General features: G+C 41.5%; 1 protein-coding gene across 3 annotated transcripts in view; it reads left to right on the plus strand.

The window, feature by feature from the left end:
- Positions 1-12,451: 12,451 nt before the first annotated feature.
- The window catches only part of CUNH21orf58 (chromosome unknown C21orf58 homolog), a 33,931-nt gene continuing 30,712 nt past the window's right edge, over positions 12,452-15,670 (plus strand). For all 3 annotated transcript variants that reach the window (XM_073646764.1, XM_073646763.1, XM_073646765.1), the window contains exon 1: positions 12,452-12,587. The gene's annotated coding sequence lies outside the window, so the exon portion shown is untranslated. The remainder of the gene's footprint in view (positions 12,588-15,670) is intronic.

The raw sequence follows: 15,670 nt of genomic DNA on the forward strand, positions 1-15,670 counted from the left end.
GTTTGGGAGGCCTACAACTCCGCCTGGCCAGGGGAGATCCCATCTGCTCAAGGACTGACCAGGCCCCGATCGCTAGCCAGTACTCCGGGAGGGTCTATCTTTATCACCAGTAAAGACCCTGAACTACACCGCATCGTCTCTGAGTGATTCCTGCTACCCCCATCATCCACGTCGGCTGCCCTGAGGCCATACCCCTCCCGTTGGGGGTGATACTACCACGCTGCACAATCCTACCACCGGCCTCAGCGGTCTGCCCTGCAGCGGCAGCTCCATAGCTGCATTCAACGGGTGGCGTAGTCGTCCAACATCTACCGCTAATACAACGCCACTTAGTCTGACTCCCTGGGCACGGACCGGGTCACCGCCACGAGACTACAACCCTCAACAGATCCGGCTCCGGGTAAGCTCCTGCATGCGCAACGCTGTGCAACACAGGCCCAGGGGTGCGTCACACACTAGACCTCAAGCAGCTTGGATTGTGGCCTCTCCACTCTTCCTCCAGACTCTGGGACCTTGATTTCCAAATGAAATGCAAAATTTACTTTCATCTGGAAACAACACCTTGGACCACTGAGAACAGTCCAGGTCTTTTTCTCCTTGGCCCAGGTAAGACGCTTCTGACGTTGTCTATTGGTCATGATTTGCTTGACACAAGAAATGTGACACTTGTAGCCCATGTCCTGGATACGTCTGTGTGTGGTGGCTCTTGAAGCAATGACTCCAGCAGCAGTCCACTCCTTGTGAATCTCCCCCAAATTTTTGAATGGCCTTTTCTTAACAATCCTTTCAAGGCTGCGGTTATCCCGGTTGCTGTGCACCTTTTTCTACCACACTTTTTCCTTCCACTCAGCTTTCCATTAATATGCTTGGATACAGCACTCTGATCAGCCAGCTTCTTTAGCAATGACCTTTTGTGGATTACCCTCCTTGTGGAGTGTGTCAATGACTGCCCTCTGGACATCTGTCAAGTCATAGAAAAACCAGAAAAAATACACCAAACAAGTTGGCAACAGGGGTATACAATATTGAGTAAACCTGACGCAAAAGAACATATACTCAATAAAAATTAACTGTTAATGATTACCATTTAAAAGTGTACTGAGTAGTACAACTAGGACAAAATTTAACTAGACATATCAATAAAAGCACCATATGAGGGAGGGATAATAGGGTGGTAGGTAGTACAGACAAACTTGCCCTAAGCAACCCTAATATAGTAGCTCTCCCTACCTGACAGCGGAGTGTTTTCACCCTAATAGTGCAGATTGGTGTCCCCGCTCCTCAGAGGCTGTCCCTAGCTTATCCCTAAGCACACACACAGACAGAAAACATAATGACCAGCAGTATATACTAGTCATGTCATAATTGACATACTAAACATCAAAAAATCACACAACATTAATGTCAGTGGAAAAAAAAAGTAAATACACAAAGGGATAAATCCCATAAATAATTTGTCAACAAATATTTGCTCATATAGATAGATAGATAGATAGATAAGAGCAACAATCACCCACTTATATAAATGAGTACCATTACTTGACAGAAAAAACTGGTCAGAACATTAAGGATAAGGAATGGACTTATCTGAACTCTAGTCCATCTGAGGTCACGGTAGATGCCTTAGGCGATGTTTCTTTTAAGTCCATCAATAGATAACTGTCCAGGACACATCACAAAGGTTCCACAATGTTTCAGAGTATGGTTCCAAACGCACCAGGCATCCACTTTTCCAATCCCTCAAAGAAGTATATAGCCATCAGCAAAGAACAAAGGTCCCAAAAACAAAAGTCCCAACGCGTTTCACCCCCTCCTCTATATGGGGCTCATCAGGGGACAGAGAAGTGTTAGAGGAGAGAGACCATAATAGGTGCACCCAAAATAAGTCCTTTCATAGCGGAGTCCAGCTATGGAAAAGTGGATGCCTGGTGCGTTTGGAACCATACTCTGAAACATTGTGGAACCTTTGTGATGTGTCCTGGACAGTTATCTATTGATGGACTTAAAAGAAACATCGCCTAAGGCATCTACCGTGACCTCAGATGGACTAGAGTTCAGATAAGTCCATTCCTTATCCTTAATGCTCTGACCAGTTTTTTCTGTCATGTAATGGTACTCATTTATATAAGTGGGTGATTGTTGCTCTTATCTATCTATCTATCTATATGAGCAAATATTTGTTGACAAATTATTTATGGGATTTATCCCTTTGTGTATTTACTGGTTTTTCCACTGACATTAATGTTGTGTGATTTTTTGATGTTTAGTATGTCAATTATGACATGACTAGTATATACTGCTGGTCATTATGTTTTCTGTCTGTGTGTGTGCTTAGGGATAAGCTAGGGACAGCCTCTGAGGAGCGGGGACACCAATCTGCACTATTAGGGTGAAAACACTCCGCTGTCTGGTAGGGAGAGCTACTCTATTAGGGTTGCTTAGGGCAAGTTTGTCTGTACTACCTACCACCCTATTATCCCTCCCTCATATGGTGCTTTTATTGATATGTATAGTTACATTTTGTCCTAGTTGTACTACGGAGTACACTTTTAAATGGTAATCATTAAAAGTTCATTTTGATTGGGTATATGTTCTTTTGCGTCAGGTTTACATCTGTCAAGTCAGCAGTCTTCCCCATGATTGTTGAGCCTACTGAAACAGACTACGGGGCCTTTTTAAACGCATCGGAAGCCTTTGCAGGTGTTTTTTGTTAATTATTTTAATTTACTGAGCTAATGACTTTTGTGTTTTCATTAGCTGTAAACCATAATCATCAACATTAACAGGAATAAACACTTGAAATAGATCACTCTGTTTGTAATGACTCTATATAATGAGTTTCACTTTTTGTATTGAACTGAAATAAATTAACTTTTTGATGATATTCTAATTTTGTGAGAAGCACCTGTATGTATGTACAGTACAGACCAAAAGTTTGGACACACCTTCTCATTTAAAGATTTTTCTGTATTTTCATGCCTATGAAAATTGTATATTCACACTGAAGGCATCAAAACTATGAATTAACACATGTGGAATTATATACTTAACAAAAAAGTGTGAAACAACTGAAAATATGTCTTATATTCTAGGTTCTTCAAAGTAGCCACCTTTTGCTTTGATGACTGCTTTGCACACTCTTGTCATTCTCTTGATGAGCTTCAAGAGGTAGTCACCAGAAATGGTTTTCACTTCACAGGTGTGCCCTGTCAGGTTTAATAAGTGGGATTTCTTGCCTTATAAATGGGGTTGGGACCATCAGTTGTGTTGTGCAGAAGTCTGGTGGATACACAGCTGATAGTCCTACTGAATAGACTGTTAGAATTTGTATTATGGCAAGAAAAAAGCAGCTAAGTAAAGAAAAACGAGTGGCCATCATTACTTTAAGAAATGAAGGTCAGTCAGTGCGAAAAATTGGGAAAACTTTGAAAGTGTCTCCAAGTGCAGTTGCAAAAACCATCAAGCGCTACAAAGAAACTGGCTCACATGAAGACCGCCCCAGGAAAGGAAGACCATGAGTCACCTCTGCTTCTGAGGATAAGTTTATCCGAGTCACCAGCCTCAGAAATCACAGGTCAACAGCAGCTCAGATTAGAGACCAGGTCAATGCCACACAGAGTTCTAGCAGCAGACACATCTCTTCAACAACTGTTAAGAGGAGACTTTGTGCAGCAGGCCTTCATGGTAAAATAGCTGCTAGGAAACCACTGCTAAGGACAGGCAACAAGCAGAAGAGACTTGTTTGGGCTAAAGAACACAAGGATTGTACAGTGGAAATCTGTGCTTTGGTCTGATGAGTCCAAATTTGAGATCTTTGGTTCCAACCACCGTGTCTTTGTGCGACGCAGAAAAGGTGAACGGATGGACTCTACATGCCTGGTTCCCACCGTGAGGCATGGAGGAGGAGGTGTGATGGTGTGGGGGTTCTTTGCTGGTGACACTGTTGGGGATTTATTCAAAATTGAGGGCATACTGAACCAGCATGACTACCACAGCATCTTGCAGCGGCATGCTATTTCATCCGGTTTGCGTTTAGTTGGACCATCATTTATTTTTCAACAGGACAATGACCTAATACACCTCCATCTGTGTAAGGGCTATTTGACCAAGAAGGAGAGTGATGGTGTGCTACGCCAGATGACTTGGCCTCCACAGTCACCAGACCTGAACCCAATCGAGATGGTTTGGGGTGAGCTGGAATGCAGAGTGAAGGCAAAAGGGCCAACAAGTGTTAAGCATCTCTGGGAACTCCTTCAAGATTGTTGGAAGACCATTTCTGGTGACTACCTCTTGAAGCTCATCAAGAGAATGCCAACAGTGTGCAAAGCAGTCATCAAAGCAAAAGGTGGCTACTTTGAAGAACCTAGAATATAAGACATATTTTCAGTTGTTTCACACTTTTTTGTTAAGTATATAATTCCACATGTGTTAATTCATAGTTTTGATGCCTTCCGTGTGAATGTACAATTTTCATATTCAAGAAAATACAGAAAAATCTTTAAATGAGAAGGTGTCTCCAAACTTTTGGTCTGTACTGTATGTGTATATATATATATATATATATATATATATATATATATACACACACACACAGTGCTGGCCAAAAGTATTGGCACCCCTGCAATTCTGTCAGGTAATACTCAGTTTCTTCCTGAAAATGATTGCAATCACAGATTAATTGGTATTATTATCTTCATTTAATTTGCTTGCAAGGAAAAAAAACAAAAGAGAATGAAGCAAAAATCAAATCATTGATCATTTCACACAAAACTCCAAAAAAGGGCCGGACAAAAGTATTGGCACCCTCAGCCTATTACTTGGTTGCACAACCTTTAGCCAAAATAACTGTGAACAACCGCTTCCAGTAACCATCAATGAGTTTCTTACAATGCTCTGCTGGAATTGTAGACCATTCTTCTTTGGCAAACTGCTCCAGGTCCCTGATATTTGAAGGGTGCCTTCTCCAAACTGCCATTTTGAGATCTCTCCACAGGTGTTCTATGGGATTCAGGTCTGGACTCATTGCTGGCCACGTTAGAAGTCTCCAGTGCTTTCTCTAAAACCATTTTATAGTGCTTTTGGAAGTGTGTTTTGGGTCATTGTCCTGCTGGAAGACCCATGACCTCTGAGGGAGACCCAGCTTTCTCACACTGGGCCCTACATTATGCTGCAAAATTTGTTGGTAGTCTTCTGACTTCATAATGCCATGCACACAGTCAAGCAGTCCAGTGCCAGAGGCAGCAAAGCAACCCCAAAACATCAGGGAACCTCCGCCATGTTTGACTGTAGGGACCGTGTTCTTTTCTTTGAATGCCTCTTTTTTTTTCCTGCACACTCTATGTTGATGCTTTTTCCCAAAAAGCTCTACTTTTGTCTCATCTGACCAGAGAACATTCTTCCAAAACGTTTTAGGCTTTCTCAGGTAAGTTTTGGCAAACTCCAGCCTGGCTTTTTTATGTCTCGGGGTAAGAAGTGGGGTCTTCCTGGGTATCCTACCATACAGTCCCTTTTCATTCAGACGTCGACGGATAGTATGGGTTGACACTGTTGTACCCTCGGACTGCAGGGCAGCTTGAACTTGTTTGGATGTTAGTCGAGGTTCTTTATCCACCATCCGCACAATCTTGCGCTGAAATCTCTCATCAATTTTTCTTTTCCGTCCACATCTAGGGAGGTTAGCCACAGTGCCATGGGCTTTAAACTTCTTGATGACACTGCGCATGGAAGACACAGGAACATTTAGGTCTTTGGAGATGGACTTGTAGCCTTGAGATTGCTCATGCTTCCTCACAATTTGGTTTTTCAAGTCCTCAGACAGTTCTTTGGTCTTCTTTCTTTTCTCCATGCTCAATGTGGTACACACAAGGACACAGGACAGAGGTTGAGTCAACTTTAATCCATGTTAACTGGCTGCAAGTGTGATTTAGTTATTGCCAGCACCTGTTAGGTGCCACAGGTAAGTTACAGGTGCTGTTAATTACACGAATTAAAGAAGCATCACATGATTTTTCAAAAGGTGCCAATACTTTTGTCCATCCCCTTTTTTAGGTTTGGTGTGGAATTATATCCAATTTGGCTTTAGGACAATTCTTTTTTTTTTTTTTTTTTTCATTGAAGACAAATTAAATGAAGAGAATAATACCAAAGAATTTGTGATTGCAATCACTTTCAGGAAGAAACTGAGTATTATCTGACAGAATTGCAGGGGTGCCAATACTTTTGGCCAGCACTGTATATATACATATACAAACAGTTTCTACTCTGATCACTTGATCGCCTGTACAATACACAGTAGTCAAGGGTGTAACGCCTGTGGTCGCAGAGGGTGCGACTGTGACCAGGCCAATGTGGGAGGGGGCCGCCTTTGCCAGTGGCTATTTCAGCTGGATGAGCATCTGAGGACTCACATGTATTGTGAAATGTATCTGAAATGTATTGTGGCGCAGAGACCCGCCGGCTCCCTGCACTGTAATACACACTGCCTGCCAATTAGAGGCCAGCAGCTGGCGTCGATGTGGTAATGATGTCATGTACTGCCCGTGGCTGGCACAGCTAAGTCAGCTGCCAGCCTCTGCCCCTGCTATAGAAGAGAATGCCACATGTCGTGAAAGTAAGAAGAATCACTTTGGTTTTTTTTTTTGGGAGAAGAGCAGCAGAATGGTGACATTATTAGTGGAAGGGGCCCAAGATGGGGGATTTTAATACAGAAAGGTTACAGGAGGGGCCCAGGATGGGGGAACATTATACCAGGATGAGAGATATTATTACAGGAAGGGGCTCAGGATAGGAGACATTATACCAGGAAGGGGCCTAGGATGGGGGACATTATTACCGTAAGGGGCCCAGAATAGGGGACAATATACCAGTAAAGGATCCAGCATGTGGGACATTATTACAGGAAGGGGCCCAGCATGGAGGACATTACTGAATTAGGGACATTATTACTGGAAGGGGCCCAGGATAAGGGACATTATTACAGGATGGGGCTCACGATTTGAGACATTGTTATGGGAATGGGCCTAGGATGCGAAACATTATTACTGAAAGGGGCTTGGGATGGGGGACATTATTACTGAAAAGGTCCCAGGATGGGGGACATTATTACAGGAAGGGGCCACAATGGCGACATTACTACATGGGGGGCGAACACGTATGTCTTTATATACAACCTAAAACGCTACAAGGGTCCATACAGTAGGTACGCGGTTTTGCTCAATACAAGAGAATCAAGTGAGGCTGCATATGTCTAGTCGGAATGTGGCCAAAAGTATGCACATTGCGTATTTGCGGTCACATGACCACCTGCTCCTGGCGCAGAAAAAAACTGAAAGAATGCACTGAGTGTACTGTAAGGATTCACTAATCTGCAGGCACATAGAGTGAATGCAGACTTTCATGCCAAACCTTGAAAACCCCTTTAAGGGCACCAACATTTTTGTCCAGGCTATTTCCATTAGTTTTTTTTTTTTCCATTGAACTACAATTCAAAAGCAATGTCTGCTTTTCATTAGTTAAATTAAAAAATATTTTTTGTCAATTTTAAGTTATTTCAGTGACTATTGTGGGTTTTCTTACTTTAACAGAAGAGTACCAGTTTTGTCCATATGCGTAGGTATTTTCTACCTGGATTTTCCGGATGGAAAGTCTGCTGCTATTACAGTAGCATCATTGTGGTTGAGATTTTACAAATCTAGAGAAAATCCATGGTGCAAAGGGTAAAATTACAAGTATTATTACATAGAAATTCATCAAATTTGATGTGGATTTTCTGGTGCGGATTCATTGTACAAAATCCATTGGGTGCAGTCATGTGAACTTTCCCAATAGATGCTATGTATTTTTTAGTGGAATTGCGCATTAACTTTCTTGAAATCTTGGAATAATAATAACTTCCACAATTGGATGTGATTAAATATAATGTTCCTGTGCTGAGATAATCTTATAAATGTGCCCCTGCTGTGTACTGTGTAATGGCTGTGTCTCACTGTGCAGGAACACGGTCTGATCATACCACATCTCCTGGGCAGGGGAGGAAGCAAAATAATATAGAGATAGGACAGCACAGGATCACAACTGATTCTTTCTTTGAAGTAAAACATTGTTTAAAAACCATCAGGGAAATGTTTTACCTCACAAAAAGAATCATCTGTGATCCCATGCTGTAAAGTCTGTATATTCTCTTGCTTCCTCCCCTGCCCAGGAGATGTGATATGATCAGACCATGTTCCGATCAGTCAGACACAGCCATTACACTGGGGAACATTTATAAGATTATGTCAGCACAGGGACATTTTATTTAAACACATCCAATTGTGGAAGTTATTTTTCTTCCAAGATCTATTTATGAAAATGAACTTTCGTTCGTGGGAAAACCCCTTTAACCCCTTTACAGCCCATGACGTATTAATATGCGTCTGTGCCCTGGGCTTTAAGAGCCTGACCCGTATTAATACGTCATGGCGATCGCGCGCGCACACAGGCTGTGCGGGCGCGATCGCCGCCAGGTGTCAGCTGATTGTCACAGCTGACACCCGGTACTATGTGCAGGGAGCGGTCCTGCACCGCTCCCAGCACATTAACCCCCGCAATGCTGCGATCGAAGTCGATCGCATCATTGCGGTGGCTAAGGGGAGGTGACCGCAATACTCACCTCCTCTTCCGGCCTCCAGCGCTGTCTGCCGCGGCTTCCCGGGTGTTGCCATGACGACCCGATGTCGTCATGACAACATCCGGGTCACCAGACAGCAGGAAGATTGTTTGCTCATGCGCAGTGCATGAGCAAACAATCGTCTCGCTGTGCAGCACTGACTGCCTGCATAGCACAGGGATGGTGCTCCATCCCTATGCTATGCAGGCGATCAAAATAAAAAAAAGTGAAAGTCCCAGAGTGGGACAAAGTAAAAAAGTGTAAAAACTCTCAGAAAGTTAAAAAAAAAAAAAATTGTAAAAATATTTAAAAAAAAATAAAAAAATTAATCCACCAAAAATAAAAATATAATGTACCCATCAATAAATATTATGAAAAAAAAACAAAAACAATAAAAGTACACATATTTCATATCGCCGCGTCCGGAACGACCCGACCTATAAAACTGTCCCACTAGTTAGCCCCTTCAGTGAACACGGTAAAAAAATAAAATAAAAAAACGAAGCAAAAAACAGTGCTTTATCATCATTCCGCCAAACAAAAAGTGGAATAACACGCGATTAAAAGACAAATATAAATAAAAATGGTACCGATGAAAACGTTATCTCGTCCCGCAAAAAACAAGCCGCCATACAGCTCCATCATCCGAAAAATCAAAAAGTTATAGCTCTCAGAATAAAGTGATGCAAAAAAATTATTTTTATAAAATGGCTTTTATTGTGTAAAAGCGCCAAAACATAGAAAAACTATATAAATGTGGTACCGCTGTAAACGTACTGACCCGAAGAATAAAGCTACCTTATCAATTTTACCACACGCGGAGTAGAATAAAAAAATGTAAAAAAAAACAATTCGTGAATTGTTGGTTTTTGTTTATTCTGCCTCCCAAAAGCTGGAATAGAAAGCGATCAAAAAATGTCACGTGCCTGAAAATAGCACCAATAAAAACGTCAACTTGTCCCGCAAAAAACAAGCCATCACATGACTCTGTCGGCCAAAATATGGAAAAATTATAGCTCTCAAAATATGGCGATACAAAAACTAGATTTTACAAAATATGTGTCTTTTAGTGTGTGACTGCTGTCAATCATAAAAACCCGATATGATTCTGGTATCTCTGTAGTCGCATCGACCCGAAGAATAAAGTAATCTCATCACTTATACCGCACGAGGAACGGCGTAAAAAATAAACTCTAGGGCTGGGGTTGGGGTTAGGGTTGTGCTAATGTTAGGGTTGGGGTCAGGGTTGGGCTAGGGTAGGGTTAGGGTTGTTTTTTTTTTATAAAAAAAAAAAAAAATGACGATATGGCAACTAGTGTTGAACGCAAGTGCTCGCTACTTGAGTTTGCATCGGGTGCTCGGGTATGCATTGAGTATTTCGGGTGCTCGAGTCTCCGCCCCATATGCTTCGCGGCCAAGAAAAACTCGCGGGGATTGCCTGCCATGCTCGAGCGATCCCCGCATGTTTTTTTGGGGAGTCTAATAACCGTGAAACATGCGGGCGGTGACTCAAGCATTTCACTCGAGCACACGCTGTACATGGTGCATATTTGAGTACCCGAAGCAAACTCAAGTAGCGAGCACTTGCGCTCAAGACTAATGACAACTTATTCAATATGATGACCTAATGTCATCAAATTCTGTGTCGTACCTCTGGGTTCAAAATGTTCACTATATCCCTTGATAAAATCCTTGAGGAGTGTAGTTTCCAAAATGGGATCACTTGTAGGGGGTTTCAACTACTTAGGCACATCAGGGGCTCTTCAAACGCGACATGGCGTCCACTCTCGATTCCAGCCGATTTTGCGTTCAAAAAGTCACACAGTGCTCCTTCCCTTCTGAACTCTGCCGTGCACCCAAACACTGTATTTTCCCCACATATGGGGTATTGGCGTACTCAGGAGAAATTGCACAAAAGTTTTTGGGGTCCATTTTCTCCTCTTACCCTTGTGAAAATAAAAAAATTGGGGCTAAAACATCATTGTTGTGGAAAAAGTTTGATTTTTTTATTTTCACGGCTCCATGTTATAAACTTCTGTAAAGGACTTGGGGGTTCAGGGTGCTCACCACACATCTAGATAAGTTCCCTGAGGGGTCTAGTTTCCAAAATGGTGTCACTTGTGGGGAGTTTCCACTGTTTAGGCACATCAGGGGCACATCCGCTAATTATTCAAGCAAATTTTACATTCAAAAAGTCAAATGGCGCTCCTTCCCTTCCGAACGCTGCTGCGCGCCCAAACAGTGGTTTTCCCCCACATATGGGGTATCTGCTTACTCAGGAGAAATTGCACAACAAATTTTGGGGTCCATTTTTCCTGTTACCCCTGCGAAAATAAAAAAATTGAGTCTAAAGTAACATTTTTGTGAAAAAAGTTAAATGTTAATTTTTTTCTTCCACATTCCAAAAATTCCTGTGAAGCACCTGAAGGGTTAATAAAGTTCTTGAATGTGGTTTTGAGCACCTTGAGGAGTGCAGTTTTTAGAATGGTGTCACTTTTGGGTATTTTCTGTCATAAAGACCCCTCAAAGTGACTTTAAATATGATGTGGTCCCTAAAAAAATGGTTTTGTAAATTTTTTTGGAAAAATTAGAAATCGCTGGTCAACTTTTAACCCTTATAGCTCCCCAATAACAAAAAATGTTGGTTCCAAAATTGTGCTGATGTAAAGTAGACATGTGGGAAATGTTATTTATTAACTATTTTGTGTAACATATCTCTCTGATTTAAGAGCATAAAAATTCAAATTTTGAAAATTGCAAAATTTTCAAAATTTTCGCCAAATTTCCATTTTTTTTCACAAATAAACGCAAGTGATATCGAAGAAATTTTACCACAATCATGAAGTATAATATGTCACGAGAAAACAATCTCAAAATCAGGGGGATTTGAAGCATTCCAGAGTAATTACCTCATAAAGTGACAGTGGTCAGAATTGTAAAAATTGGCCTGGTCATTAACGTGCAAACCACCCTCGGGAGTAAAGGGGTTAAAGTTAATACGCTCTGCAATTGCATTTAAAGGGGATGTCCAGGTTTGAGAGCAAAGTCTGCAGATGTCTGAATTCTGACAGCGCGCATTGTGCACATGGCCTCAACCCTGACGCTCGACCCCCCAGTATTACTGACACCAGCAACTTGTCACATGACCACATGTATGCGATTTGCATACGGCTTCTCTCAATAGAAGTGAAGTCTAATCGGCATCTGACCACATGTATACAAATCGCATACATGCGGTCATGTGACCTCTTGCTCGCACAGACAATACCAGGGAATCGTGACAGCGTGCATGCCAGTGTCGGACTGGTTTGCCAAAGGCCCACCAATAACATTGATTTTTGGGGCCCACTGTTCAGCTACGTGCAAAAATAACCTGACCCTAGCACACAAATTAACTATTGCTTCTATATAATAATAATAATTAGGCCAGCTTGTTTAATTCATGATTAGATGATACCTTTTTCTGCAAATTGTGAATCAAGTGTAATAGCACTGCTGATCAGCACTCCTTCACAGGGGCCTATCGGAGGATTCTCCTGTCCTCCTGGGGGCCAGTCCGAGCCTGGTGCATGCTGTCACAATTCAGAAGTCTGCAGTCACAAACAGTATTTGCTCTGAAACCTGGACTAGCCCTTTAATAAACTTTTGCATTGATCAGTAAGCTTCCTACTTTCTGCAACAGGTGTATGAATTAGCAGAACAATACAATGATAATGGGTGATGAAGCCGGGATGACATCAGATCACTGTCACCATGAAACGGTACACATAGCTCAGTGATTAGAGACGGATCCAGGGCGTGGAGGGGGATTGCTCTCACCAGTCACATGCCTTAGATACAAGATTGTTTACAGGTAGAGACAAGCAACAAGCTCTCCGGCTGAGCGAGCAGGACGACATCCAGAAAATCCAGTGCTGGGAATAAAGACGAAAGGATTCAGGTAAATGAACTCTCTTCCATAGAGGGACAGGGCATGGAAGAGGCATGGATGAGATCTGTTGGGGTGACTAATTGTCAAACGCAGATTTAGGGGTTCTGCAGCAGAAAGTGAAGCTTTCCATAGACTATTACTTGAGGTCAGACTTTGGATGAAGTACCCATTATAATATAATCAGGAGAAGAGAGTCAGCTCACCCACTGGAGAGTCCGGAGGTACGGGACAATTGTGCTACAACAGGTGCAGAGGAACAAGGCAAGTAAATCCAGCTTCCAGGAACATCCATTAAGATCCAAAAAGTTTTATTGAAAAATGTTAAAAACAATCGCAGCTACACACCGTCATTGTAAAATGAAACGCGTTTCAGACGCTAAAGTCCTAAGTCATTGTATGAATGTTAGTGGCTAGGTCAGCTTTAATTATCATCCTGTTTATTAAGATGGCAATAAAGAACCTATGTCCGCTGGTAACAAATTCTCAACACAGGTGAGCAATAAAAATACATAAAAAGAAACGTATTTAGTACCGTAATTAATTATATTAATGATATTCAAACATAATGTTAAATCAAGTCCTGCCTTAGTTGTAAACCTGCCGGTAATCTTGTTCCTGGTGAGCAGATCCGCCATGATTCACGATCACCACCCCTGATGGGCTTTTTAAATCGTTCAATCCCAAAGATACGGCATGAGGAGACATCGCCTCCATGTTGCTCAGCAAAATGTCTGGAAACTGCAGAGCATTTGAATGAGAGTTTTTTAACCGCATCAGATAAATATTGCCGAAATCGTACTTTTAATAGTCCCGTTGTGCAGCCCACATATTGTAGGCTACACGTAGTACATGTGATCAAAAATACTACAAAAGTCGTGTTGCAGTTAATGTAGGAATTAATATTAAAGGACTTCTGTGTAGCTAATGATCTTAAGGTTTTAGTTCGGTCCACATGTTTCCAACAATAAATTTGCGATGGAAGGTGAAAAACCCGCCCCCATAGAAGCACCTCTTCTCTGCAAAAAGAAATGATCATTAAAGAGTAGTTGTGACCAAGATGAAATTTTACTAATATCCAGATAAGCTGTTTGATCTTTGATGGATGGAAACTTTATGTATCCAAATGGCAGGAAAGAGCCAGTAGGGCCAACCTATGTGGATTAAAGAGTAAAGTGCAACAAGGTCACATGATAACCAAAGAAAATCTTTAGCCCAAGAGGATTTATCCAGAGAAGGAGCGACATGTTTGGTGTCCTTGATTAATCCGGGCAATTCCACAACAAGTGGTTGTAAGTATAAATCAACCCAGGAGCTGAGCTTTTTGTTAAGACTGACAATCCAAGCCACAATTGGTCTAAGAGGAGGGAATGATAAATGGCAATGATAGGGAATTCTACAAAAAGGTTCTCCATCAGTTCCTTAGTCAGGGCACCCTTACTTAATCCCTCTTTTATTAGTGCTTTAAGTTCGATTTAGAATTTAGCAGTGTGATCAAATCTCAATTCCTGGTAGACATCCTGATCCTGTAGCATAGTCAAATGTAAACTCTCATCTAGACATGCGTTTAGTAGGACAAATGCCCCCCGTTGTCTGCAGGTCTAATAATAAGGTCCAAGTTATTCTTTAGCTATTTTATGGCTATTCTTTCTTCTTTAGAGATATTATGAGACATCAGAGATTAGTGTATATTGTCCTTTAATAGGTGTAATTCCTCCTGTATCGCCTCCTGAAAAGAATCTAGAATGGGCGGACAAGATTGAATAGGGTAGAAGAAGTAGTTCTTGGTCCGAAAAAGGAATTCCAAGTAGTCATCGATTCATTGGACTCCATAGATAATCTTTTTAGATATAAAGTCATAGAATCCTAGAATGTTAGAGTTGTTGGGGACCTCCAGGGTCATCGTGTCCAACCCCCTGCTCAATGCAGGATGCACTAAACCATTCTTCAAAGGAGCCAAATTTTTCGACCTCTGTGAAAGATATTTCTATTTTCTCCTCCATAATTAAATTAGCTTCATGTGCAAGTGTCTCTGAATCAGAAAAAAATGACAACATAGAGTAAGTGCCCTAACGAATTTATTAACGTCCACAATAGTCCTATAAACATTAAATTCGTTTGTGGACGAAAAAGACATCTGTGTGCCGTCCATGCGCTGTACGTGTCTAACAATGCAAAGAAGAAGCTTTGAAATTGAAAAATACTGGGAAAAAAAGACTGGCATACTCATGGCTCACTGATCCAAAACACTGATGACACCGGTACCATTTTTTTTCCGGCACTGATATTATATGGACATGTAAAGGGGGCCTAAGGCAGGGTGCATATCCTGTATATAATTTTTTTTAGCCTGATGCAACTCAGTGGATCAGAACTGATGTCAAAACTGATGCAAAATTACATCAGTTGCTATCAGACTTTTTTTTATCGTTTACTGCCAGGCGCTGGTCCAGGGCCAGATCCCATCAGTACATGAAACTTTGTGATCACATCACCAGACCGGCACTTGCACCTGTCCAGCACAAAAACTGAGAGACAGGTGGAGACAATCCAATTACAAACCAAGGGATCAGGTCTTTCATCAGTTTCTATTCAGCTTATTTAATACATGCTGGATGGAAACATTGACGCAGCATCGGCCATCCAGTCATATAATGTCTTCTACCCATTCATTTACTGCTTATTTCTCATATATATGAGAAAGAATATGCTGATAGAGATCTACAGTATATTCACAGACCGCAACTGCTGGAAAAAGTATAGTTGTGTAGTTATGTGTTCATAACTTGTATTACTTACTGTCAAATCCAGGTTACAATTTGTATTATAATCCACAGCTGCATTCGGAAGCTTCAGAGCTGAAATCTCCAAACATTTTTTGCTGCTTCAGTATCTACACAAAGCTTGGTTTGGTGGTTTGCTTAAAGTTTTGCTTTTTTTCTTATCATTGCAAGTTAACACTGATTCATAACTTATTTGTTTTATTTATTTTACTCACTTATATAGCGCCATTAATTCCACAGCGCTTTACAGACATTATCATCACTGTCCCCATTGGGGCTCACAATCTACTGTATATTCCCTATCAGTATGTC

The sequence above is a fragment of the Phyllobates terribilis genome, unplaced genomic scaffold, assembly GCF_046119375.1.
Source record: "Phyllobates terribilis strain yellow unplaced genomic scaffold, ASM4611937v1 Scaffold_9__5_contigs__length_417890890, whole genome shotgun sequence".
Lineage (NCBI taxonomy): Eukaryota > Metazoa > Chordata > Amphibia > Anura > Dendrobatidae > Phyllobates > Phyllobates terribilis.